We start from the raw sequence: 25,913 nt of genomic DNA, 5'->3' as shown, positions 1-25,913 counted from the left end.
CACCGTCTCCACGTCTGCCGCCCGCCTGCTGTGCCGTTGTACATTTGTGGCATCTTTACAGTGCTTTATTAAGGCAGGTAAGGCTCTTTGGTTATTTATTCATTTGTTTTTAATGTGGTGTGTGTGTTACTGGGGTAGGGGTGAGAGCAGATGGCGCAGTGTGTGTGCGCTGTGTGTGTGTTACTGGGGTAGGGGTGAGAGCAGATGGCGCTGTGTGTGTGCGCTGTGTGTGTGTTACTGGGGTAGGGGTGAGAGCAGATGGCGCTGTGTGTGTGCGCTGTGTGTGTTACTGGGGTAGGGGTGAGAGCAGATGGCGCTGTGTGTGTATGGCGCTGTGTGTGTTACTGGGGTAGGGGTGAGAGCAGAAGACGCTGTGTGCAGATGGCGCTGTGTGTGATACTGGGGTAGGGGTGAGAGCAGATGGTGCAGTGTGTGTGCGCTGTGTGTGTGTTACTGGGGTAGGGGTGAGAGCAGATGGCGCTGTGTGTGTGCGCTGTGTGTGTTACTGGGGTAGGGGTGAGAGCAGATGGCGCTGTGTGTGTTACTGGGGTAGGGGTGAGAGCAGAAGACGCTGTGTGCAGATGGCGCTGTGTGTGTTACTGGGGTAGGGGTGAGAGCAGATGGCGCTGTGTGTGTGCGCTGTGTGTGTTACTGGGGGAGGAGTGAGAGCAGATGGCGCTGTGTGCAGATGGCGCTGTGTGTGTATGGCGCTGTGTGTGTTACTGGGGTAGGGGTGAGAGCAGAAGATGCTGTGTGCAGATGGCGCTGTGTGTGATACTGGGGTAGGGGTGAGAGCAGATGGCGCAGTGTGTGTGCGCTGTGTGTGTGTTACTGGGGTAGGGGTGAGAGCAGATGGCACTGTGTGCAGATGGCGCTGTGTGTGTATGGTGCTGTGTGTGTTACTGGGGTAGGGGTGAGAGCAGATGGCGCTGTGTGCAGACGGCGCTGTGTGTGTTACTGGGGTAGGGGTGAGAGCAGATGGCGCTGTGTGTGTGCGCTGTGTGTGTTACTGGGGTAGGAGTGAGAGCAGATGGCGCTGTGTGCAGATGGCGCTGTGTGTGTGTGCACTGTGTGTGTTACTGGGGTAGATTTGTAGTTATACCTGGATTCAAAATGCAGCATTGTTTAGCAATGTTTTGAAAAAGGGAGCGGGGTGGTTGTGCCCCCTATAAGCCCCGCCCCCCCACCCCCGCTGTCACTTCAGTGCGGCCCTCGGCCGCAAACCATACTGCAATTTTGGCCCCCGAGAAAATGTTTGTGAGTACCCATGGTCTACAGTATCCTACCATTCCCAAAAACATGCGTACATCTTTCTGGGAAGTCGTAGGATTTCTCTGCAAAATCATTGTAATCCTTTCTCGGGAGATTCTTCTCAGCCATTTCTCAATTTGCTGACCCAAATATTTAACAGACTTCTGACTGTTTCGCAACTTCGCCGGGGAGACCTTGTGACCAAAGTCTCCCAGATGATTCAACAGGGCAATCGAGTCATGCTTACACTCGTCCCTTGTTCTAGATGCAATCAATAAGTCATCAATGTACTGCACTACAGTCGATTGGCATGGCAATTCCAATGACTCCAAATTCTTCTTCAAAATCGGATTGAACAGGTATGATGACTCCGTATACCCTTGTGGAAGCCTGCACAAACTGTAGACTTTATCTAGGAATTTGAAACTGAAAAGAAACTGACTATCCTCATGAAGTGGCACTGAAAAGAAAGCTTGTGACAGATCAAATACAGTGAACCACTCTGCCTCACATGGAATCTGAAACAGTATCACTGCTAGATTGGGCACAATCGGACAACATTTAACCACCATGTAATTTACTTTTCGCAGATCCTGTACAACTCGCACATTCCCACAAGGCTTTTTCAATCCCACTATCGGTAAGTTACATGGTCTGCCTACTTCAAGAAATCTCCAATTATCTGCACAACTTTCATCATCACATGCTGCGCCATGTTATAGTGTGGAAGTTTCGGGAACTCAACATTTGGCTTCAAAGTGATTTTAATGAGTTCCACTCCTTTGATTAATCCCACTTCTTTCCCTGTCAAATCCCAGACTTTCTCCTTTACTGTTCCCTGCAAATCTCCCTGCAACTCCTTCAGAATGAACATTGGAAAAATCTCAATCAAAGAGTACTCTTCAAATGCGTCATTAAGAACCATGGCTAACGCCTGCTCTTCCTCATCGTCACTATTAGTCTGGACCTCTATCCCTGCATCTGCACACTTTATGGAACATTTGGTTTTGCACAATCAGGGGGTGATTCTGATTCTGGCGGGCGGCGGAGGCCGCCCGCCAGAATTCCGCCCCCATTATACCGCTCCGCGGTCAGAAGACCGCGGAGGGTATTATGAGTTTTTCCCTGGGCTGGCGGGCGGTCTCCAAAAGACCGCCCGCCAGCCCAGGGAAAAACTCCCTTCCCACGAGGATGCCGGCTCGTAATCGAGCCAGCGGAGTGGGAAGGTGCGACGGGTGCAGTGGCACCCGTCGCGTATTTCAGTGTCTGCAAGGCAGACACTGAAATACTTTGCGGGGCCCTCTTACGGGGGCCCCTGCCGTGCCCATGCCATTGGCATGGGCACGGCAGGGGCCCCCAGGGGCCCCGCGACCCCCCCCTACCGCCATCCTGTTCATGGCGGCTTTCCCGCCATGAACAGGATGGCGGTAGGGGGGGTCAGAATCCTCATGGCGGCGGAGCGCGCTCCGCCGCCATGAAGGATTCCCCTGAGCAGCGGTAAGTCTGCGGGAGCCCGCCGACTTGCCGCTTCTGACCGCGGCTGAACCGCCGCGGTCAGAATGCTCGTGGGAGCACCGCCAGCCTGTTGGCGGTGCTCCCGTGGTCGGTGGCCCTGGCGGCCACCGGCCGCCAGGGTCAGAATGACCCCCTAAGTCTCTTCCTAACAAGGATACGGGATTTGAGTTGCACACCACAAATCTATGCAATCCCATATAATTTCCAATTTCGATCTACACTGGTTCTGTGATGGGGTTCGTTAACTGCCTATTCTCCACTCCCACAACCTGAACCGTCCTTCCGAATAGGGGTAAATCTGGTACTTCCACACTCCTCACTGTGGAGCGTGGAGCTCCAATATCAACCAAGAACGAGACCTTATGTCCCATCGCCTTTCCCTTCACAAAAGGCCCTCTCTGATTCACCTCTAGGGATGCGGCAAGAATGCAAGCTCCTTCATCCGAACTGTCACTCATCCATTCATCATTTATTTCATCCTCTCTGTGAAAAGGGAACTGGTGTACTGTATTGTTACTGTTATCTGGTCTCTGACCATTAACCTGTTGAGTAAGCATAACCTGTTGCTGCGCCATCGGGGTTTGGGGTACGTGCATTTGCTGTCTAGGTACCGTAGGAGTCGGCTGCTGTACTGGCATCAATTAAGTAATTTGTGCTAGAGGCACCTGCAACTGCTGTACAGGCAAGAAACTCTGACATCGATTCTGAACATTTGGGACTGGGCCCCTCATTCTGGGGACTCTCATGGTTTGAACTGTACCAACATCGCTTTGCTGAATCATTCCTTCCTGCACCATCAATGGGCACTCCCACTTCCAGTGTCCCACGTTTCCGCACAGGTGACATGGCAACATCCTTTTCATGCCCAGCATATCATTCTGAACAACCACAGTACCACGCATCATATCCATGCCACGTCCTCTACCCATCACTTGAGGCTGAAACATGACAGCTTTCTGATGCGGTGGCATCAGCAGCACTAAAGCTCCTTGCACTCCAGATTGTGCTGCCTTAATCATCTGCATCACCATTGCCTTTTCCTTCAGCTTCTTTTGCTTCAATGCAATCTCATTGCTGCAATATTTAGCATATTGCAACACCTCATCGATTGGCTTTGCCTGTCAGCAAATTAAATGATTCTTAATCATTTGCCCTACTTCAGGTCTCAACCCTTCAACAAATCTGAACACAAAATGCAACGTCTTTCAGTTTGACTGCTTCCTTGCCACTGTAATCCTTGAAAGCCTTTAACAATCTCTCATAATAAGTATGTATTGACTCGTTAGTTTCCTGGACTGTCCTGTGAATTCTCTGCCAATCAATGTTTTTCGGTGAAATTCTAGTTTTCAGGAACTCAATCACCTTAAAATTCATTTTTCATTCCCTCAGGTGATGGTGCACCTGTAACTTTGTTCCTTTCAGGTTCACTTGTTGGCCAGTCTACTGCCCTCTTACATTCGACCCATAAATCAACTGCCACAACTATCTCAAACAAGGTGTTCAAGTCTTCCCACAAACACTTGGAATGTTTCACGAACCTTTCAGTCTGTTGATACCATTCAACTGGTTTCTCTCTCAATGTGGGATAATCATTTGTAAAAGACAATATGTCACTTCGATGCCATGGAACATTAACAAACTGACCCCCTGGAATCTCTCTCATCTGTAGCATTTTAACTGTTTCCCCTTTATCAGCTCCCTCTGTTTCTCCTTATGAATCTCGTTTTTGTTTCTCTTTTTTCCTGGCCCATCTGCCTTCCCACTTTTCTAGTGCTCCCCAAATCTGCGCACTCTGCAGCAAGTCCCTCAAATGTGCTTTAATTCCTGCTGATCTCATGTGTTCAAAATCTTTTGCCTCAAAATATAATCTGTAGTTTTGTCTCAAACGTTTCGTCGTCTTAAGATCAATGTCATGCTTTTCTGCTACTTCTGCTAATTTCTGGTGTATTTTCCCTACTTCTTTTGTAATCCTCGGACACTAATACCTGAGCTCTTCTTCAGTATAGGATTCTAACCTATTCAATCCCATTGTCCCTTCGACTAATTTATTTGCTTCGATATTTAATCCTACTCGATTCAGTTGTTCTTCCCCTTTCGAGACACCTTGTGAAGAATTTAGACTATCCAGCCAACTAGTTAACTGCTGCGCTGTTAACCCTTGTAATGAGATGTTACTCGCATTAGTCGCTGTCAGCTGCTGTGCCCCTGTTCCCAAAGCCTGTGGCGTCAAAAGTCTCAGACTCTGATTTGCATTAGGGACATTTGATGCATCTGGCAATGCTACAAGAGGACTAAATTCCACAGGAGATTTAAGCTCACCCGGACAAGTACTTGAGGACAATGTCAAATGTACTGTGTCTCCCACTCTCCTTCTCACCAAGTTCTGTGACATCTCAATCTGTCCCCGACATTTGTTTTCTTCTGGGCAAATAAGGGTACTGCTGGACCAACAGTAATCGGGAGCGATATTGCATATGGGGCTGCTCTAGAACCTGCACTCTGTGTGAGTGGTACTCCCATTGCCTGATTCATAACTGGTGTGAGATCCACCGACGTCTCTGTCAATTGGTTAAACCTCGACATACCCTGTATCTTTGCTGGTGGCAATAACATTGGAGTCGGGTCAGTCTGAATCAACATTGGCTGCGGATGCACCTGCTACCACAGAACCACAATATTTGCAACAGTCTCAAGAGTTGGTACATCTGGGTAAATTCTTGGTGCTGAAGGTGTAGGTATGTGCGCCTGAACTTCTGCACTTGTTCCTGCAATGTGTGTACTCTGTACTGCTCCTGGTAACTGTCCCCCTTCTGCTTGTACAGCGCCAGTGGCTCCCTGGGATGTTCCAGAAGTAGCAGGATGGGCTGTAGCACTAGTCCCTGGACCCCCTGCATAAGTCGTCATAGGTGGAGGTCTATCCCTCAACAACTGTGTAATGAGATCCTCAACATCAGAATCATCATCATCTTCCACATATGACTTCTTTCTTTTGTTCTTTTCCTCGCTCTCCACTTCTTTGCTACTATCCCCCTTATCTGAATCATCACCTTCTGTGATTGCAGAAAACATCTTAATCTCTTTCATAGTTGCCATTCTCTATCTCTTCTGTTCCCAATCCCACCTAGCTTCAGCTAGTGACTTTTCTATCTTATTTATCTTTCTGTTTGTCTTCAGCTCATGCTGCTGTCTGGCCACTAACTCCAATACGGCTAAAGCCTCAAACTGTGCTGGTCTTGGTAACAGTCTCATGTCATACAATGATAATTGCAACTGATCCAAAACTCTCAAATTGTAAGTTCCATGTTCTGGAAAAGCTAGTGTCCCTTGATTCTTAGTCAGTTTACTCCACTGCTTCAACCAAAAACACGAAGCTATGCCCTTTTCTGTCATCACTAGATGTGCTGGACTATCCTCTGGGGGGGTTGGTTCCCCCACTGAAGCTTTAATATAAGAATCACATTCTTTAATGCCTTGAAAAACTTCATTTTACCTTTCTTTGTGTACTATAAATTCAATAAATGAAATGACTTTTACTCCCAATATTCCCTTCACCCGTTTACTCAACCAATTGCCTCTTGCGGACGGCTGCCAATCAGTCGCGGCTCTTCTCAGTAACCGACCTATCCCTGCGCAGCACACACTGATGTCACACTGACTCACAGCGGCTGACAAAGTCTTGCGGCTCGTCCTCCTAAACTCAATTTCACTTAACTAATGCAATTTTTGGTGAGCGTCTTCACCAAATGATAACTAAAACAAACCTGCTGGTTTACTACAGAAAGGCACACAATCGCTTCAGGGACCTTACGGATTTTCACTAATGGCACTTTCTAGCTCCTTAGCTATTCCTCTTTCTCATTCCCCCACGTTCACTTTAGTCACCCATGTCAACCTACCTAACTCTGATTAGCATCAGCATGTGGGACTTTATGCGAAAAACAATTTAGTCATAACCAATAATTTCGAAAAATCTAACTAAAAGAGAAATAACATTTCTAAGCAGCGCAGTTGGTACCTAGAAGGAAAAAGTACACTTTAGTCAATCAAGTTATAGCTACCTATCCAAGATAGCTAAGCAACAAGTCAGTCTTCGTTTCCAGGTCATCAGTCATCAGCAAGGCTCGGGCTCACAGGGAACAAGCCCACATTTCAGCACTTTGGACAGCATCTCCTGACGTCATCAACTTTCGCCTCTCCACTCTGATTTCTCTTCTCGTGTCCTGACTTTTTATTAGTGTCTCTCAGTCCGTCCCACAAATTGCTAATTGGTCAGCCTTATCAGGGGTTATGACTCCAACCTATAGTTTTTGTTTACCACTTGTTCACATCAGTTCGAGCATCAAGCTCCATTAATATGATTGGTCCTTCTGTCGATGAGAACATCATCTGGCTCTTCAGGTAACAAAATTGTTGCCCACTGCTCTTAGTCAGTGGTTCCATTGTTCAAGTCCTGGGAAAGTACATTTAGCCTACTCTACACATAATTGTACCAATTTGTTCTGATCATCTCCTGTCCGCTGGTGTGTTTGCAGAATTTCTAGCAGAGCTCATTTTGAACTCTGTACAGTTAAAGGTCCTTTTCTCCAGTTCCAGTCCTCGGCAACCCATCGCGTTTTCACGTTAAACAAACAAGGCCCAGCGCCGACTAAGCCTTTAGTTCAGCTAAGTTAAGAATACGAAGCATCATTAAACATAGGTGATATCATCAGTTATGGCATATTAATACATAATATTAAACCTTTCACATTATTTAGTACTTTTAACGCAGATGGTGACCACTCCCCGTGGGCACATTTTGCACATTACACGTTATTTTCATTTATTTGTTTCAATTGTCATTTCTCATTAGTATGTATATGCAAATGATTAGAATATTATCATATTATCATATCTGCTGCAACAGAACCAAAGCAGGGTTAAAACACTGGGCCTGATTCATAATTCGGAAGAATCCGTCATTATGAAAGATTTTCCTGGAAGAGGAAAGCCTTCAATTTAGAGGTTCCTGCCAAGGCTACAGATGTATGGCTACAGGCATATGAAGTGCTTAATTTGGTCTGGCGGTTGCCAATGGTGATTAGGACTTATTTGTAATCATGGCCCAGAGCAAGGGGGCAAGAGAATGGCAGAAAAGGGGAAAGAAGGCAGAAGGGAAAGATTGAAAAACAGAGACAAAGGGAGAAACCAGATCTGAAAAAGAAACTGCAAGTGCGAGATAAAGGGAGAGGCAGTGTGTCCTGATGGATCAGAGTCATGAGGTGAAATCAATACCAGCCAGCCGTGCTTTTTGCCAGTCATGACATCCGGTAGCATCAGAAGAGGGCTTCTGAGAAAATCTCTGGGTCTTACAGCTATTCTTTTAAAAATAAAGCACAGAAAGTATGCCTGCCAAAGTCCTGGAAGCCTCCACAGGAGAGCCCTTTGGCGGAGACATGTTTGTTGAACTATCCACCATTGCTCATCCCTGCTTTTATCATTTCCTTACACGTGTGGGACACTGAAAAATGAACTCCAAAGTGGGGGTACATTTTAAGTGCCATATATCTGTGCTCCGTAATATGCTGTGGAACTTTCACCAAGAGTACTTTGCCAAATATATGGGCAGATCTGTTACTGTAGTTTGGGAGGCTGATTTGCCAACTATTTTGATGGAGTTACCCACGGACCTTGGTGCAGGGTGGAGCCAAATATATGTCCTCAAGCAGAACCCCAACCGTCAATCAACAGCAAAATTGGAGGGTTACTTCCACAGAGGGACAAAGAGTTAATGTAGTGTTTCTTGGCAGATTTGCCATTTCCAACTGCCAGACCCCAAGTGTTTTGAAGACAGTGGGGCGCGTGTATTTCTCTTCACCTCTATGCTTAGCCATGTTCCTACGGAGATAGGGGATTTTGCTTTCAACTATGTCGATCTGCCATCTCTCATAAGCACAACATGCCCTGGTGCCCTTTAGAAGAATTTCATGGAAATAATTCACAATAAATGAAGCAGTTATCCAAAGGATCTGAAAGTCTAACAATATAAGCTAACAGGTATTGATTATGAACATGTGCACTCTCTTATCCCCCCCACCACGGGTAGAAGGGTTACTGAAGAAGTAGGCGGAGCAAGAAAGATTAATTTTGCACCTATTGTGGTATTTTGTTTCTCATTACACATTAGGTGACATTTCCTGGCCCGACATGGCACTGTTTACTCTTTTCTGTTGGTAGCTGGAAGCGATGGGACTGCAGCAGAGAGCTCTCCTGCTGTCTGCCTCCTTTTGGGTTTTGCCAGTGGCCTTTGCGATCCAAAATGTCTCCAGTGAAAGCCAGTGGCCATATTGATTAAAAATATAGGAACTGTGACAAGGTGGACGGCGGCAGAGTAAGAAGTATGGATAAAAAAAAACAAATGATCACGTAAGTATTTCATTGCTCCTTCACTGATAGGTAACTGCATGTAAATATGTTTGGTTGGATTACAGACTTTAGTAAAAGTCTGACATATTTTGGTTTGATTTTGAAAGCATATCTTGTAAACGTGGTGATTACCTTTTATCTGCCATTAATTGCATTTGAAATCAGAACCAATTAACAACCTCAATTTATGGTTAAACCGCTTTGTATTAGATTTCTATCAAATTGATTATTGACTTTTAGATACATCTGCAAAAGTGAGGAGCTTGCAATATTTAATCAGCGGGCGCAGAACATTACACATTGGCAATGCACTACTTGAGGGGGAGCTATCACACTAGAACTGAAATATTTGACAAACGTGTTATGAGAACGCAACATCAAGAAGTGAGGGAATTCAACGTCTATTATACAGGTTTCCTAAGTATACCCTTCTGAAAAAAACGTGTAAACTTGGACTCAGTGATAAAGCATGTTACTTCTCTGAGCGAGAGTCGTGCGTCCTTTGAACAAACATTTCTCTTTGCATTGCCCAGTCCAGTTTCAATAAACCAATACAGCAATTTCATCCTTCCGATACAGGTCTTTCATACAGTTTGTCAGTATACCCACAGAGTTCTGCAGCATGTGCAATAAGAAATTAAGTGGCATATTGAAGAACCCCTTGTGTCACCTTAGCGCCCCGTTAGAGCTGCCTTAGCGTCATTTTCTTAATGCTAAGGTGGTGCTAAGGTGGCCTTTTCCCTATGCCATATTTACAAAGTGGCGCAATGCATGCATTGCACCACCATGTAACCCCTTGCACCACATTATGCCTGCGCCAGACGTAATGAATGAAAGGAAGGGCGTTCCGGCACTAGGAGGCTTGCAAAAATGACGCAGTGAAATTTACCAGATTTCACTGCACCCCTTTTGGCATAATTTTTAACGACTGCTCAAAGCAGCTGTTAAAATGACACACGCATAGAAACCTCCTTGCACAGTGCTACACTAGCTTCAACATTTTTGACGTCAGTGCAGCAAAGCACCACAATAACTTTAAAACGTTTGACGCTATTGTACTAACGACTGCCATGGTGTGCTGTATTATAAATATGGCACAACCATGGTGTCGTTAGGTGCCAGTAGGGGGGGGCACAGAAAAAGTGGCGCATCAGCTCTGATGCACCACTTTTTCATAAATATGGGCCTAATTTTGTTTCTTAAGGTGATTAGGGCCAATTTGTTGAACGCAAAACTGTAAAAGGTTCATTAACTCACTGATATTTCTCAGTGGGATTCAGTGCTGGATTGACAAGACATGCAGTTGGGCATTGGATGACGGGTAGGTGCCTAAGGGTGACCTGCGGGTTGTGTCTATTTTTGAGGGGCTCCACTTCATTCCCACCCTGCCAGGCCATTGCACTAAAGCTATGGGAGAGGGGTGGGGGAGGGCTGAGTAAGAGAAGCGGCCTTGCTAGGAGCCAAGTGTTGGCACCTTGGCCCCAATGTCTTCAGGCCTCGGTGGAAAGGGTTTTGTGGCTCCGTGCCCGGTGAAAAAAATAGAGAGGATGTGAGTATCCTGTATTTGGGACAACATTTTTTATCTCCCAAGGCCACTGGTAAATATGAACTTTAACTTGTGTAGTGCAACTGGTACTGATATTTGGGCCGAGTTCACCCTGTATAAAACTGTAAAAAAATACACTGCCATTTGTTCATCTTGTAAGATTCTGCAAAGTCCCGCACAGTAATTAGAGAGGACCCTTCATATAAAAAAATCAATATTCTTTTTTTAACATGGCAGTCTGCCTTTGTCTGGTTTCACTATCAGTCACAGATCCCTAAAGCAGCTTTAAAACACCTCTCAAAGTGCTCTGGCCCTCCATTTACTGTTTAAAATACACACTGGTCAGGGGAAAGAATACTGGCTTTGGGTGATTTAAAAAACGACAAGGTGGCAATCTAGCCAGATCAGGTGTTGCGACCCTCGAGCCATTTTTTCACATCACGCTCGGCAAAAATGCAGTGCGTCTAGTTTTCACCAATGTTACAGGTTTTATAGGGTTTACAATGCTTAAGTCACCAAACATTTCTCTAAAAATGAACCGTATGAGACTAACCAAATGCCATTGCATGAAAGGGCACGATCCAGGAATGTGAGCCGCTTTTTTGGGAGTGTCTGGTCCCAATCCTGATTCCGATCCGACCCTGCAGCGATTAGTGAAGGAGTCCTGCAGGAAAAACACAGATCTCTACAGTATGCACAGTTAGCGCCTGAGCCTTCTGATTAGTGTATTTCACTCTTTCCACTTTTTATTTATGTAGTTATATCTATTCTAATATTTATAAAGCACAATGTTCCCCTGAAGGTACCCTGGGAAAAATCTCCCTTATAAACAAAACGTGGAAAAGCTACTACACTGCCAACGATAGTGGTGTTATTAAGATGGGTAATGCCAGGTGTTCAGCAGCTTTCTGAAACTCAGAAGAGTGGGTTCATTTTGCAATCTGATTGGTAATCCATTGCAGAGTTTCGCCCCAGCCACTGAAAATGATCTCCGCCTATAGTGGTTCATCTGAATCTCTTTTCTTTTAGCATCCTCAGGAGGACTGGTGCTTCTGTAGTGACCGCTGCAGTGGAGTGCATGGAAGTTAGATTCACCAAATTAATGGTGGGACCAAGATATATAAGCAGCTCCATCAAGATCCAGTGCCTGATGGCCCAAAGGATACCCTGCTACATGTACCTTGTGTCAATTCTAACCTATAATCATAGATTCAATTTAAATCTCTCCAGAACGTGCATTGACTGCCTGAGTTAAAAAAACGACTATTTTTCTGAAATTAGATGGCCTTAAATAGATCTCTACAACAAGTGCTCTAACTCCTATGCCACCACAAAATTCAGAATGCACATGCTGTCACTGACTGTATTTTCTGGTGCTGCCCTCGTGACTGCACCGATGTTAGTTGCCCCCTTCTTCCTCCTCAGTGTGGGAGCTTCCATAGTATTTTTTCCATTCCCAGCACAGGCCCCTCTGCAGTGACCTAAGCGACACCTCCTGCTCAGGGGCGTAGGAGACAATAAAGTTCTGGGGGGGACAGGGACAGCCTTGGGGACTTTCAATCAATCCTATAGAAATCGCTCGTTGTTTACGAACTGCAGGCTCCGATAAATATACACAATCATATATATTGGAAGTGAAATAGGGAGAAAGGAAGGCATGTTTTCACAGTCTGAAAGTATCTTTTATTGTTATTTATATTCACAAAGTAATTAGCTCAAATGTGAAAATAACATGTTGATTAACCTTGCATCTTCATGCACCAAGCAAATCAAGGTAGGAGGGTAAAAAGGAAGAACATACCCTTTGCGCCCCATACCCATCATGCCGTTCGCCTCATGCCAATTGGAACTGCACTGGAGAGATCAAAAGCGATTAGGTACAACAGTTGTAAACTGTGCTCGGAAACCATAGTTCTAATAACACTTCTACTCCTGTGTGTGATCTTGGGCAGCTCAGCTCCACATCAGTCATAACTAGGAGCATTTCAACTGAAGACGCTCTTGGAGTTACAGGCAATATAAACATGGATTCTCTAATCTCTGTATAAACTGCAGTCACTAATTTCTTTAAAAACGGCTGTTTGTGATGCACCAGGTCACAGCGTGTAAAGAAAAGACATTCACTGATTATAAAGAAAAGACATCAGAAAAGGACTATTACAAGGTTATTACAGTCGAGCTCTGACGTCACAATGCCTTCTGCCAGAACTAGCAGCCAAGGTAGAAGGTAGAACAGGTCACAGAGCATAATTAATAAAGCTGTTTAAAGCAAAAAATTGAATGCTGCTTTTCTTTCTTCTGCTCTACTTTAATAGCTTGGAATGACAGAAGCTATGCACTAAGATTTTAAGTGGTTTGTGGGAAAGTTGGTGGCGTGACCATGTATTATATGGGGTCAAATACCCCCTGTGTACATAAGGATATTGCAAGTCATCTTAAAGTTCATACCTTAGAAAAAAAGCATTGGCAAAGCCAATAGGTCTCGCCTATGCAAGTTCTATTGCCTTTGCCAATGTGTTTTAGCCATGCTGTACACTAGTGAGACTACTATTCAGCATGGCCCAAAGTTAATGGCATAAAGGAGAATGATGTGTCATCGACTGGTGTGGCATAATATCATGGATTAAGTAGAGTGTCCTAGAATGGAGCAGTAAACTTAACTTTAAAGGAACAGGGGTCCCTTGAAAAAATGCAACACCACTCCCATAAACAATGATATTAAAGTAGTATGCAAATGGAATGTTTTATGCATTTATTCAATCAAAATATAAAAGATCAAATGTAGTGGGAAAACATCAACAGGGGAAATCGAGAAAGACTGGTATTCGGGCATTACACAAGTTATCTGGATGACCCCATGTCACCAATTACAAGAAAAATGTAAAAAGTAACCTATATAGTACAGTGGTTTGGAGGAGGCTGGCCTGGTTTGTAGTGGGTACCTATGGTACGTACACCTTATACCACGTCCAGTTATCCCTTATTAGTGAAATGTAGGCAGTGTCTAGACGCCAGGCTCTCTAGGGGTGGCTGTAGCCAAGGCTTATCTAGGAGACATGCAAAGCTCATGCAATACCACTGTAGTCACACAGTACTCACACACATGAAAGAAAATACTCAGTGTTACAAAAATAAAGGTACTTTATTTTAGTGACACAAATGCCACAAATACCATAGAGACTATACTCCCTTAGGAGGTAAGTAATACACCAATTATATACACTAGTATGCAGCAATAGCAATAAAAACAGTTAGAAAACAGTGCAATTAGTGAAAATCATAATGGTTAGAAATGGGCCTAGGGGAAACACAAACTATGTACTATGGAATGTCGGTTTCCCACTTAGGCAAGTGTGGTGTGTAGAGGGGCGCTGGGAGTATTAGAAAACACCAAAGGTAAGTAATAGAACCCACCTCAGAGCCCAGGAAAGCAGGAGTAAAGCACAGTAACTTTCCTAGAACACACAAGAACACGAGAAAGACGATAATGCAAGAACCAGAAGATACTTCAAGACACAAAGGGTGGATTCCTGGACCTAAAGACCTGTGGAAGAATGGGACTAAGTCCAAGAAGCACAGAAGAGTCCAGGGAGGACAGGAGCCCCTGCTAACCCGAATCAAGGTGCAAAAGAAGAACCACTGGTGAAGAACAACAGTCAGTACTGCACCCAAGAAGATGGATGCGGGTTCGTGGTTGGTGCAGATGATATCCCACACCGGATGGATGATTGCAGTCTGGTTTGCATCACTGGATTCCACCAACAAGCCTTGGCACAGGCAAAGCTCATGGTTAGCGGAAAATGGCACTGCCCGGGACCAGGAGGGACCTGGTGGACTCTACCCAGGAGGAGGACTCAGAGGGGGCTCTCAGCAACTCAGAGAGCCCACAGAATACCAGCCAACGCACACAGGAGTCCCCCAGCACGGGGACAAAGGAGTTGCAAAAGGAGGCCCACGCAGCACAAAAACATAGGATCCCACGCCGCCAGAGAACCACTCAGGAAGCTGTGCATCTCAGGAAGGAGTGCTGGGGGCCGGAGCTACATTGTGCACAAAGGATTTCATAGAAGGATGCCACACGCCTTGGCAACTGAAAAACACATGGTGCACGGGGTACTGTCTTGCGTGAGAAGGCAAGCTCTTACCTCCACCAAAGTTGGACAGTAGGACGTCAGGACCATCGGGACCACTTCAGTCTACCACCCGTGATGCAGGATGCATACAACTCGTCAGGAGAGGGGACCCATGCAGATGGTCATCGTTGTAGAGAGGTGCCTGCTGAAGCAGGGGAGTGACTCCTTCACTCCAAGGGAGATTCGTTCATTCTTCTGGTGCAGACTGAAGACAGGCTGTCCTCTGAGGATGCACAACCGGGAAACAGCTGCAGTTGCTGGCAAAAGCGGAAGTTACAATGTTGCAGAAGTCATCTTTGCTTCGTTGTTGCAGTTTGTGGAGTTCCTGGAGGGTCCAGATGCAGTTTCTTCGGTGAGAAGGTGAAGTAAAGGATGCAGAGGATTCCTGCTGGAGTCTTGCAATTTGAATTTGAAGAACCTCCCAAAGGAGAGACCCTAAATAGCCCTGAAAGGGGGATTAGTCAGCTAAACAGGTAAGCACCTATCAGGGAACGGCTCTGATACCACCTGCTGGCACTGGCCACTCAGATGCTCCCAGAGTTCGCTGCCAACTTGGAATCCAAGATGGCAAAACCCAGGGACCCTCTGGAGGAGCTCTGAGCACCACACCTGGGGTGGTGATGGACAGGGGAGTGGTCACTCACCTTCCTTTGTCCAGTTTCGTGCCAGAGCAGGGACTGGGGGAACCTGAACTGGTGTAGACTGGATTATGTAAGGAGGGCACCAAATTTGCCCTTCAAAGCATTTCCAGTGGCCTGGGGAAGGAAGCTACCCCTTCCAAACATATTTCCAAAGGGAGAGGGTGTAACACCCCTCCCCCAAAGGAAATCCTTTGTTCTGCCTTCCTGGGCTTGAGCTTCTCAAGCAACAGGAGGGCAGAAACCAGTCTGAGAGGTGGCAGCAGCTGGGGCTGCCTGGAAAACCTCCGAAGGCTGGAATGGCAATACTGGGGGTCCTCTAAGGAGCCCCACAGAGTGCATGAAATCATACAACCAATGCTTGCAAAAGCCTTGGGGTATGATTCCAACATGTTTGATACCAAACATACCTATGTTCGGAGTTACCATTATGTAGCTGGGAATAGGGAGTGACCTATTTCCAGTACACGTGTAAAATGGCATCCCCACACTCCTGAAATCTGGGGAAATGGTCCTGGAGTTGGTGGGGGCACCTCTGCTAGTGCAGGGGTTCCCTCACACACAGGAACTCTGCACCCTGCAGTCAGGGATGGAGGGCCTGCTATAGGGGTGACTTATAAGTGACCTGGTGCAGTGTAACTGGCAGTGAAAGGGGGCATGCACCTTTTCACGCAGGCTGCAACGGCAGTCCTGCAGAAGCCTTTGCATGGGCTCCCTATGGGTGGCAAAAGAAATGCTGCAGCCCATAGGGAACCCCTGGAACTCCAATGCTCTGGGTACCCAAGTACCATATAATAGGGACTTATAAGGGGGCACCAGTATGGTAATCTTGGGTGAAATACTGGGTTACCGGTATGCCACAACTATAATTTAAGGGAGAGAGCATAACTACTGGGGTCCTGATTAGCATGATCCCAGTAGGCACACTCAAACACACTGGCAAACAAGCCAAATGTGGGGGTAACCAAGCTAGAAAGAGGCTACTTTCCTACAAGGTTAGCATCTACAATAATGATTTACATGCTTTTATAAACCGACTTTTACATGAATTACTCAAATAGTGAATCAAGAAGTCATTAGCTCATAGTACCTATGCTTATGCCAACTTATGTACAATATCACAAATTCAAGTCAAGGTACTTTGGCCGACGATATTTCAATCCCCTCGACAAGTATCAGGATCATCCTACGCCTTCGTTAAGCTTGAGTTAAAAGGGTTACAGAGTGCTTGTAACCAAAACGGTGAAGATAAATCTGACTCACGTTTCATATGAGTGACAAGGCAATCAATGGAGATCTGAATCTCTAATCAAGCGCCAATGCCATAAAGTATTAGTAGAGTGGAGTAGTGTCACAGTGTAATAGAGTGTCAAAGTGGAGTGGCAGAGTGTCGTAGAGTGCAAAGACATAAATAAGAGTGAACTGGAGTAGAGTGAAATAAAGTAACGTGAACTAGCATAGAGAAAGTTGGGTAGAGCGTTGTTGAGCATAGTATATTGTTGTATAGTGGAGTGGCATAGAGGGTTCTGCAGTGGCATTGAGTAGAGTATCATAGATTGAAATGGCATAGAGTGGGGTGGAGTGGCATAGAGTGGAGTAAAGTGGAATGGAGTGGCGTATAGGGAGTTGTGTAGGGAGTTACAGAGTGGAGAAAGTGTTAGAGTTTAATGGAATAGAGTTTCAGACTCTAGTATCATGGAGTGTAATGTCAGAGTGAAGTGTCATAGAGTGGAGTTGGGTGGTCTAGAGTGAAGTGGCATAGAGTGCAGTGGTGCAAAGTAGATTGGTGTAGAGTGTGGTGGTATCGAGTGCATTGGTTTTGAGTAAAGTGGTGTAGAGTGCATTGACGAAGACTGCAATGGTTTAGCGTACAGTGCAGTAGCGTAGAGTGGTGAAGAGTAGAGGGGAGCAGAGTGGAGTGGCACAACATAGATTGCAGTGGTTCAGAGTGATGTGTCATAGAGTGATGCTGTGCATGGTAGAGTGGAGTGGTACAAAGTAGAGTACACTAGTGTAGAGTGCAGTGGTGGAGTGCAGTGATGCAGAGTAGAGTGGCATAGAGTGTAGTGGCATATAGTACGTTGGTGTAGAGTGCAGTAGAGTGGCATATAGCTGAGCGGTGCAGAGTAGAGAGCCGTGGTGCAGAGTAGAGAGGACTATAGTTCAGTGGCAGAGTGCAGTGTTGCAGAGTAGAGTGTCATAAAGGGCAGTGGTGTAGAGTAGAGTGGCATAGAATGCATTGGTGTAGAGTGCAGTGATGTAGAGTGATGCAGAGTAGAGAAGAGTGGCTTAGAGTACAGTGGTGCAGAGTAGAATAGAGTTGCATAGAGTGCCGTGGCATAGAGTAGATTGCGGCAGAGTGCAGTATAGTGGTGAAGAGTAGATTGTTGCAGAGTGGAGCATAGTGATGTAGAGTGCAGTAGCATAGAGCGGTGCAGAGCAGATTGGAGTGGCGCAGGGTACATTGGAGTGGTGCAGGGTAGATTAGACTGGCATAGCATAGAGTGGAGTTGCGTAGATTGCAGTGGCATAGAGGAGATGATTTCAAAGTAGAGTGAAGTGCCTACAGTGGAGTGGTGTAGAGTAGAGTAGATTCGAGTGCCGTGGTGCAGAAAAGGGTGCAGTGGGACAGAGTACAGTGGCATTGAATGCAGTGGTCCAGAGTAGAGTGGTGTGGAGTTCAGTGGCAGAGTGCAATGTTGCAGATTAGAGGGTCGCAGAGTACACTGGTGTATGTAAGAGTGGCATAGAGGGCAGTCGCCTAGAGTGCTGTGGCGCAGAGTACAGTGGCATTGAAAGCAGTGGAATAGAGTGCTGTGGTGCAGAGTAGATTGCCATAGAGTGCAGTGGCATAGAGTGCATTGGTTTTGAGTGAAGTGGTGAAGAGTGCACTGGCAGAGTGCAGGGGTGTAGTGTACAATGGTTAGAGTAGAATAGCATAGATTGCAGTGGCGTAGTGTAGAGTGCTACAGAGTAGAGTGATGTAGAGTGGAGTGGTACAGCATAGATTGCAGTGGCGTAGAGTAGCACAGAGTGGAGAAAACTGCTGTAGGGTGCAGTGGCATAGGGTAGATTGTTTCAGAGTACAGTGAAGAAAAAATAGAGAAAAGATAATATACTTCAATATGTTGAAGTATGCAACGATAACAACAACATAAATAATAATGCTAGGCATAATGGCCCAAAATGAAATCTGGCTTCTCCCTGTTAGCCATGCTATAATCAAGCCCTTCATTATCTAGATAAAAAAGCATTAAACATAAATCTTAGAAAAATATACCCTTCTAATAGCTAAATTGGTGTGTGAAAAGGTCAAATCCGGGCCCAATTTCGACTTCACTGTTTCACCAAATGGTGTGATCTTAGTCAAATACAAATATTGTATTTCACAGAGTCTCCTTTCTAGCCAGCAGCCATCAGGCTGAGTGGGACTCTGTTTCCTCTTTAGATCTTCCTCATTGTCTTGCAGCTCCTCTTGAAGGCGTCCTGCAGTGCCCCTCTTCAAGGCGGCAGGTGATGCAGACAGTAATTATCCAAAACTCTTCTCCTCCTCGTGCCCTTTGTTCTTATGAGCACCCTTAATGCCCACAGCTGTGAACAGGACAAACAAAAGGCAGAGGGCGCAGGGGGCCTCCTGACTCACCTTCATTCTGTTACCATCAGATTGGAGGATGGTCAGTACAGGGTTATTATAAGTAGCGCTTTTGTGCGCTAATGGCCCTCTGATAATAGATGTAAAAGGGGAAATTATTTTGTCCCCTTGTCCCCCCCACCTTCGTCCCCCGTGTCCCCCACCCTCCAAAATCTGGGGGGGATACATCCCCGCATCCCCCACACTTCCTACGCCCATGGTCCTGCTCCCAGGACACAGAGCACACTGGTTCCCGCCATGTCTCTCCTCTACCAGAACAATATGCTGTGGGTCCTGCTGGTAAAGAAGGAAGGTAAGGCGAGTACATGTCCCGTCATCAGCATGCAACGAGAACACATCTCGCCTGTTAGACTGGCTGTTAGTCTGACAGACCAGATATGTTTTGAGGGCTGAATTACAGTGGGGCAGGGACTATGTTTCTACCTCTTACTATGATGGGGACTGTCGGGGGCCGAGTAAGTAGCCTCCCAAGCTAAGGAAACAGAATCGATGCCTAGGCCTTGTCAAGCATCCAAAGCATTTGTCATGGATGAATTCTAATTATCGCTATTCACACCTGATTATTGTCAAAGACACATAACAAATCTAGCTTTACTGCGGCCTAGGGCACATTATTCGACTGTTCTATTGTTTAGTCATTTATTATCAAGATGGATGGTGGGATTCTTTTGTTTGCTGTATTCTGGTGCTAAGTAGAAGAAATATCAATAATGAACAGATACATTTTGCTCAGATTTAAAAAGCTGTCTGTCAACAAAACATGCAATTTATCTCACACTATGATGTGTGATGTAGTATTTAAAGATCTGAAATTCTTGTGTATGGTTGATTGTTACAGGTGCAGGGGATAGTTAGAAATATTTAGTCACTATATATCTGCTTAGTGTAGAAAGGTACTAGTGTTGACGCATCTCACAAACGATAGTTCTGCGGAGAACGCAGCACATGTCCCAATAACAACATGGCAGGCATGCTCACTAATGCTTTAGCTGTCCAGATGAAACAATAGAATTTTTCCAGAGAAGCCTCAGAACATCCCCATTAAAAGTGTACTACCCATACAGAGAGTAGCCCATTACTAGTGCTGGCACATTCTAGTAGTGCCTCACTAAAAAGCAGCAGCTCTCATTATAAGAGCTGGCACTGTCCATTACCAGTATAACACTACTATGGAGAAGTGCAGATATTCTAAAATTCACTTGATTTGAGATGTGTAGTACTACTATAGTGTGACTATATGGTGGATTTAGAATCTACGTCATCGGCGCAATTTATTAGCGGCCTCCACAATAGCCTTTAAGCACCACATCTAAACCACTGTTACCCAGCCTCTGTGATTGTCTGTATGTATGTATTTATGTGTGGTATTTGCATAGCACAAATCCAGCCAAAAGGCAGTCGAGCACTGTGCAGAGTCAAAGCGAAAGTATTTTTCTAATTCCAGCACAGCAGATGGGCTGAAAACATGACAGAACTCTCTAATGAGACTGGGGACTGGCAATTTTTTTTTTTACATGACTATTGCACAATTTTCGATTATTGACCTACGCTTACTTTGAAGAGTTTCCCGCTGTTCCTATGTCTTCGCAGTTGCACAGTTTTTCCTCACAATCTACCAATATTTGCACACAAGTTCCAATATTTCCTTGTGTCAGCTGATTCCAAAATGGATGCGCTATTTTCTTATGGGCTAACTTTACCATCGTGATAACTTGTGTCTTAAAACGACTAAAAGGGTGCAATGGTATAGATTTTAAATAAGACACTCATATTGAGAATACCTTGCTATGGATGGAATTAGGAAATGGCACCGGAATGTGTAAAGGCAATAATAGGTGGCCTACAGACAAGCCTGATGACACCCCTTCCATATTGATCATTTACTATTTTCTCTGTAGTTTGTATGTCTATTCTGAATGTCAACTGCTGTAACAGCAAAAAACATCACAAGGTAAATATCTGCCCAGCACTAGCTCAACAATTGTATTCTTGGTTTACAGCTACTGCAAAGATCACCAGGTCAATTGTCAGCTATGCCTGGTCAAAATCCAGTCAGTTTATAAATATACTTTCCCTCCCCAACCTAAAGCCATGAATCTGACAAGAACACAGTGTCAGCTGTAACACGCAGTCCTGTCTGAATGGATAGCAACGTCTCTCTTGGACATGGAAGGACAAATCAGACTTAACTAACTCTTTAAATAAACTCCCGTTACTTTTACAGATTTGTTGTATTTCCATGGGAAAAAAACAGCATCATATAATGGCAATGGAAATATATATATATACTCACACTGGCTTCCACAATGTGGTCAGTTTCAATGATGCGCTCCGCAGCTGTTGCTCGTGCCGGTAGGGGAGAACGAACCCCTCAATTGTGATCTGTATCCAAAGATGTTTCGCACCGCACTCCATTAACTTTTAAATTCATTGTTGGTTACACACGTTGCAACTGCACTGACGTGTTTCGACCAAACTGGTCTTTTTCACAGTTAGTGAGGCCTAGCCCTACGTTTGCCTTTTATACTGTTTGTCACAATTGCTCATTATGAGGCATTATGGGACTTGTAGTGCACTATTAAAACCACAACATAATTAATAAAATAACAAATGAAATGCCAATCCTTTCTAAGTCCAATTGATATGAAAAAGTTAATATGAGGAAAAGGAATATATATAGTATTTATATTTCGGACATAATTAGTATAAACTTAACTAATGCATTAATTGATCTCTGTACCCCATTTTAAATTTGATTGCAATTTCCATCTCATGTCTCCATTCTTTGATATATATATATATATATATACATATATATATATATTCACTTAAAAAACTAAAGGTCACAGGGACGTTATAGTTAGGCTCACATTTTAAGTGTACAAAACCATAGAAATTCACCTGTTATAGTTGGAGTTATCTCAATCAATCAATCAATCAAATCAATCAGGTATTAATAAAGCGCAGCTTATCACCCCGAGGATCTCAAGGCATTGTGGGGAAGGGTGTGGATGAGTCAAAGAGCCGGGTCTTGGGGTCCTTTCTGAACTGGATGAGCGAGGGGGATTGCCTGAGGTGGAGAGATAGCGTTTTCCAGGTCTGCGCCGCAAGGTAGGAGAAGGATCTTCCTCCAGCTGAGTGCTTATGAATCCTTGGGGTGGAGGCGAGAGCTAGCTGGGCAGAGCAGAGCTGTCTGTTGGGATAGTAAAAGGAGAGGCAGTGGTTGAGGTAGGTGGGTTCAATGTTGCGTAAGACCTTGTATGCAAGTGTGAGGCGCTTGAAGGTGATTCCTTTGTTGACCGGTAGCCAGTGGAGGTCTCTCAGGTGTGCAGTGATGTGGTTGTGGTGGGGGATGTCCAGGATGAGTCTAGCTGTGGCATTCTGGATTCTCTGGAGTCTTGTTTGGAGTTTTTTGGTGATGCTAGCATAGAGTATGTTGCTGTAGTCAAACTTGCTGCTAATGAGTGCCTGGGTGACTGTTCTTCTTTCATTGATGAGGATCCATTTGAAGATCTTGCAAAGCAGGGGAATGGTTTGGAAGCACGATGATACGGTGTTGACTTGGAGGGCCATTGAGAGCGAGGAGTAGATGGAGGAGGCTGATGCAGAGGCTGCGTGCATAGTTGGTGGGTGAGGGGGGGCCCGAGAGCTGTGGGCCACCAGGAGTAGTCTCAGGTGCAGCGAGAGGGGGTGAGCACAGGATGAGAACCTCAGTTTTGCCGGACTTGAACTTGAGGCAGTTGTCTTTCAGCCAGATGGTGACTGCCTTCATTCCGTTGTGGAAGTTGTTCTTGGTTTTTGATGGTTCGTCGTTGAGGGAGAGAATCAGCTAGGTGTCATTGGTGTAGGAGACAATGTTGAGACCATGGTGTCTGGCGATGTTGGTGGGTGGGGTCATGTAGATATTGAAGAGGGTGGAGCTCAGGGAGGAGCCCTGGGGACACCTAAGCTGGTCTCCGTTGGTTTTGAGGTGAATGGTGGGAGCCTGACTCTCTGGGTTCAGCCGGTGAAGAAGGAGCAGATCCTCTCAAGGGCTTTGCCATGGATGCCGGGGTCATGTAGTCTGGTGTAGAGGGTGGTGTGGGAGATGATGTCAAAGGTGGCGGAGAGGTCCAGGAGGATGAGGGCTACTTTTTTGCCATGGTTGAAGAGGGTGCGGATGGTATCCGTGGCTGCAAGGAGTGTGGTCTCCATACTGTGGTTGCGCCTGAATCTGGATTGGGAGGGGTCCAGGATGTGGTTGGTCTCGATGAATTTGGTGAGCTGGGCGTTGATGGCCTTCTCAATGACTTTGGCTAGGTAGGGGAGCAATGAGATGGGTCTGTAGTTTTTCAGGTCCGTCGGGTCAGCAGAGTACTTTTTCAATAGAGGGATGATCTCCATGTGTTTCCAGGCTTTCAGGAAGGTGGTGGCCTCAATGGAGCTGTTGATGGTGTGGCACAATTCTGGGGTGATGGTGGTGCTGGCTCAGTTGAAGATGTGGTGAGGGCAAGGGTCCAGAGGCCCCCCGGAGTGGATAAATCTCACGATCTTGGGGGTGTCTTCTGAAGTGAGGGGGGTTCAGTGGTAGAGGGTTGGTGGGGGGGTGGAGTCTTTAGGTGCAGTGGCATTGTGCTGGGTGGGTGGGTCTTGGGTGGGGAATCTGTCATAGATGTCCTGGATCTTGAAGTGGAAGAAAGTGGTGAGGTTGTCGCAGAGGTCTTGGGAGGGTGGGATGTCTGTTGTGTCCGTGCTTGGTTTGGTGAATTCTTTGACCACGGTGAAGAGTTCTTTGCTGTTGTGAGCATTGGCATTGATGAGTTCTTAAATAGCCAATTTTCTAACTGTTCTGGTGAGGAAGTGGTGCGCAGTGAGGGCGGTTTTGAAGGCTTTGTGGTCTGTCGTGTTCTTGCTGCTTCTCCACTTTCTCTCGAATACTCTGCAGGTGCGCTTAGATTCTTGGAGGTCGGGGAGTACCAGCTGATTTTCTTGTGGTATTGATTGTTAGAGGGTTTCCTGAGAGGGGACCAGAGTGTTGGCGCAGTGGGATATCCATTGGTGGAGGTTGCGGGCTGAGGAGTTGGCGTCCGTGGTGTACAGTGGTGGGTGGTGACAGAGGGCTTCGTGAGTGTGGTTTCGGGAGACCTTGCTCCAGTTTCTGCAGTTGTTGTGGTGGGCATGGTGGCGTTGTTGTACTTGGTGAAGGAGAAGTGAACGCAGTGATGGTCGGTCCAGAGTAGTTCAGAAGTGTGTGAGACAGAGATGTTGTTGAAGGGTGTGTCCTGCTCAGTGGATTGTGGAGTTGACCAGTTGTTTGAGCCCAGGGGTGGCGAGCTTCTCTAGTAGGGATGAGGTGTTCTGGCCGCTGAGGATGTCTAGGTGGAAATTGAGGTCACCAAGTAGGACATAGTTTGTTGGGGTGAGGCGGTGGGGTGCAATGAAGTCGGCTATGGATTCGGTGAATGGGGGGTGGGATTCGGGGGGTCTGTAGATGAGGGTGCCGCAGAGTGGTGTTTGGGCTGGTCTGAAGTTGGAAGTGGAGGTGTTCCATGCCAGAAGAGTGGTTTTTGGAGCTGGTTGTGAGGCGAAGGGTGTTTTTGTGGATGATGGCAACGCCTCCTCCTGGTTGATTGATGCAGTATTTGCGGATGATCTTTTAGCCATCGGGGATGGCGGTGGCAATGTCCGGGGCTCAGGTGGGGGTTATCCTGGTTTCTGTGAAGAAGGCAAAGTCTGGGGATGTTGAGCAGGTCCCATATCTCTACAGTGTGTCTGATGAGGGAGCAGGTGTTGATTAGCATGCAGCTGAGATGTCCTGGTGGGTGCGTGCTTGGTGGGTCTGGTGTGCAAAGGCAGGTGAAGGTGCAATTACGCCAGGAGAAGGGGCCCTGTGCGTTCATGGGTGAGGCGTGGCGGCAGTCAGTGGATCCTCCAGTGTTGAGGGTGTGGAGGGCATTGGAGTTCTACCATTGGATGGTGCTGGGAACCAGGGTCCTTGGTGCTGGGAGCAGTCCAGGCTCAGATGGGCGTAGGTGGGCTTGACTTTGGTGCACCACTGTGCGCAACCGCGCTGCAGCTGCCATTAAGAAGGACAGGGAGGGGCTTGTCAGCTGGGAAACCTGGTGCTGAGAGGAGGTGGTGCCACAGTGGTCAATCAGGGGCTGGAAGGTAGAGAAGGAGCGGCAGAAGAGGTGATGAGAAGAGCGAAGGCAAAAGCATAATAAAGAGCAAAAGCAGAATGAAGAGAAAAAAGCAAAAATAAGAGGCAAAAGCAGAATAAGCAGAAAGGAGGTAGAGACAGACAGAGGCTCACCAGAGGGCCACCAGGAATACGGTGCAGGCTGGAGCCTGTGGATGGAGGAGGGCCTCAAACTCACAGCAGCAGAGATCGCAATGCAGTGCAAGGCGCAGCAGCACACTGGTAGAGCTGGCAGACACCTACTTACTGACTAACTATAACTTGTGCCCCAAGGTAACTATAACTGGCGCCCCTGCCATGCAATTTTCATATTTTTTTTACTGCAAATATTATATTGATATTATCAATGATGTTGTCAAAGACGTCATGGGTGCCGTAATTTGAGGGGTAACTAGCAGGGCACAAGTTATAGTTACCGGAGATAACGCTAACTATAACAGGTGAATTTCTATGGTTTTGTACGCTTAAAATGTGAGCCTAACTATAAAGTCCATGTAACCTTTGTTTTTTAAGTGAATTTCTATGTTTTTTAACTTTTTAACGTAAAGTAATTTTCATTACTATATGTTAATCCAACCAAAGGCCTTGCGCAGCATGG

Source organism: Pleurodeles waltl, chromosome 8, assembly GCF_031143425.1.
Source record: "Pleurodeles waltl isolate 20211129_DDA chromosome 8, aPleWal1.hap1.20221129, whole genome shotgun sequence".
In the NCBI taxonomy this organism is placed as follows: Eukaryota; Metazoa; Chordata; class Amphibia; order Caudata; family Salamandridae; genus Pleurodeles; species Pleurodeles waltl.
Note: the sequence above shows the minus strand (reverse complement) of the source record.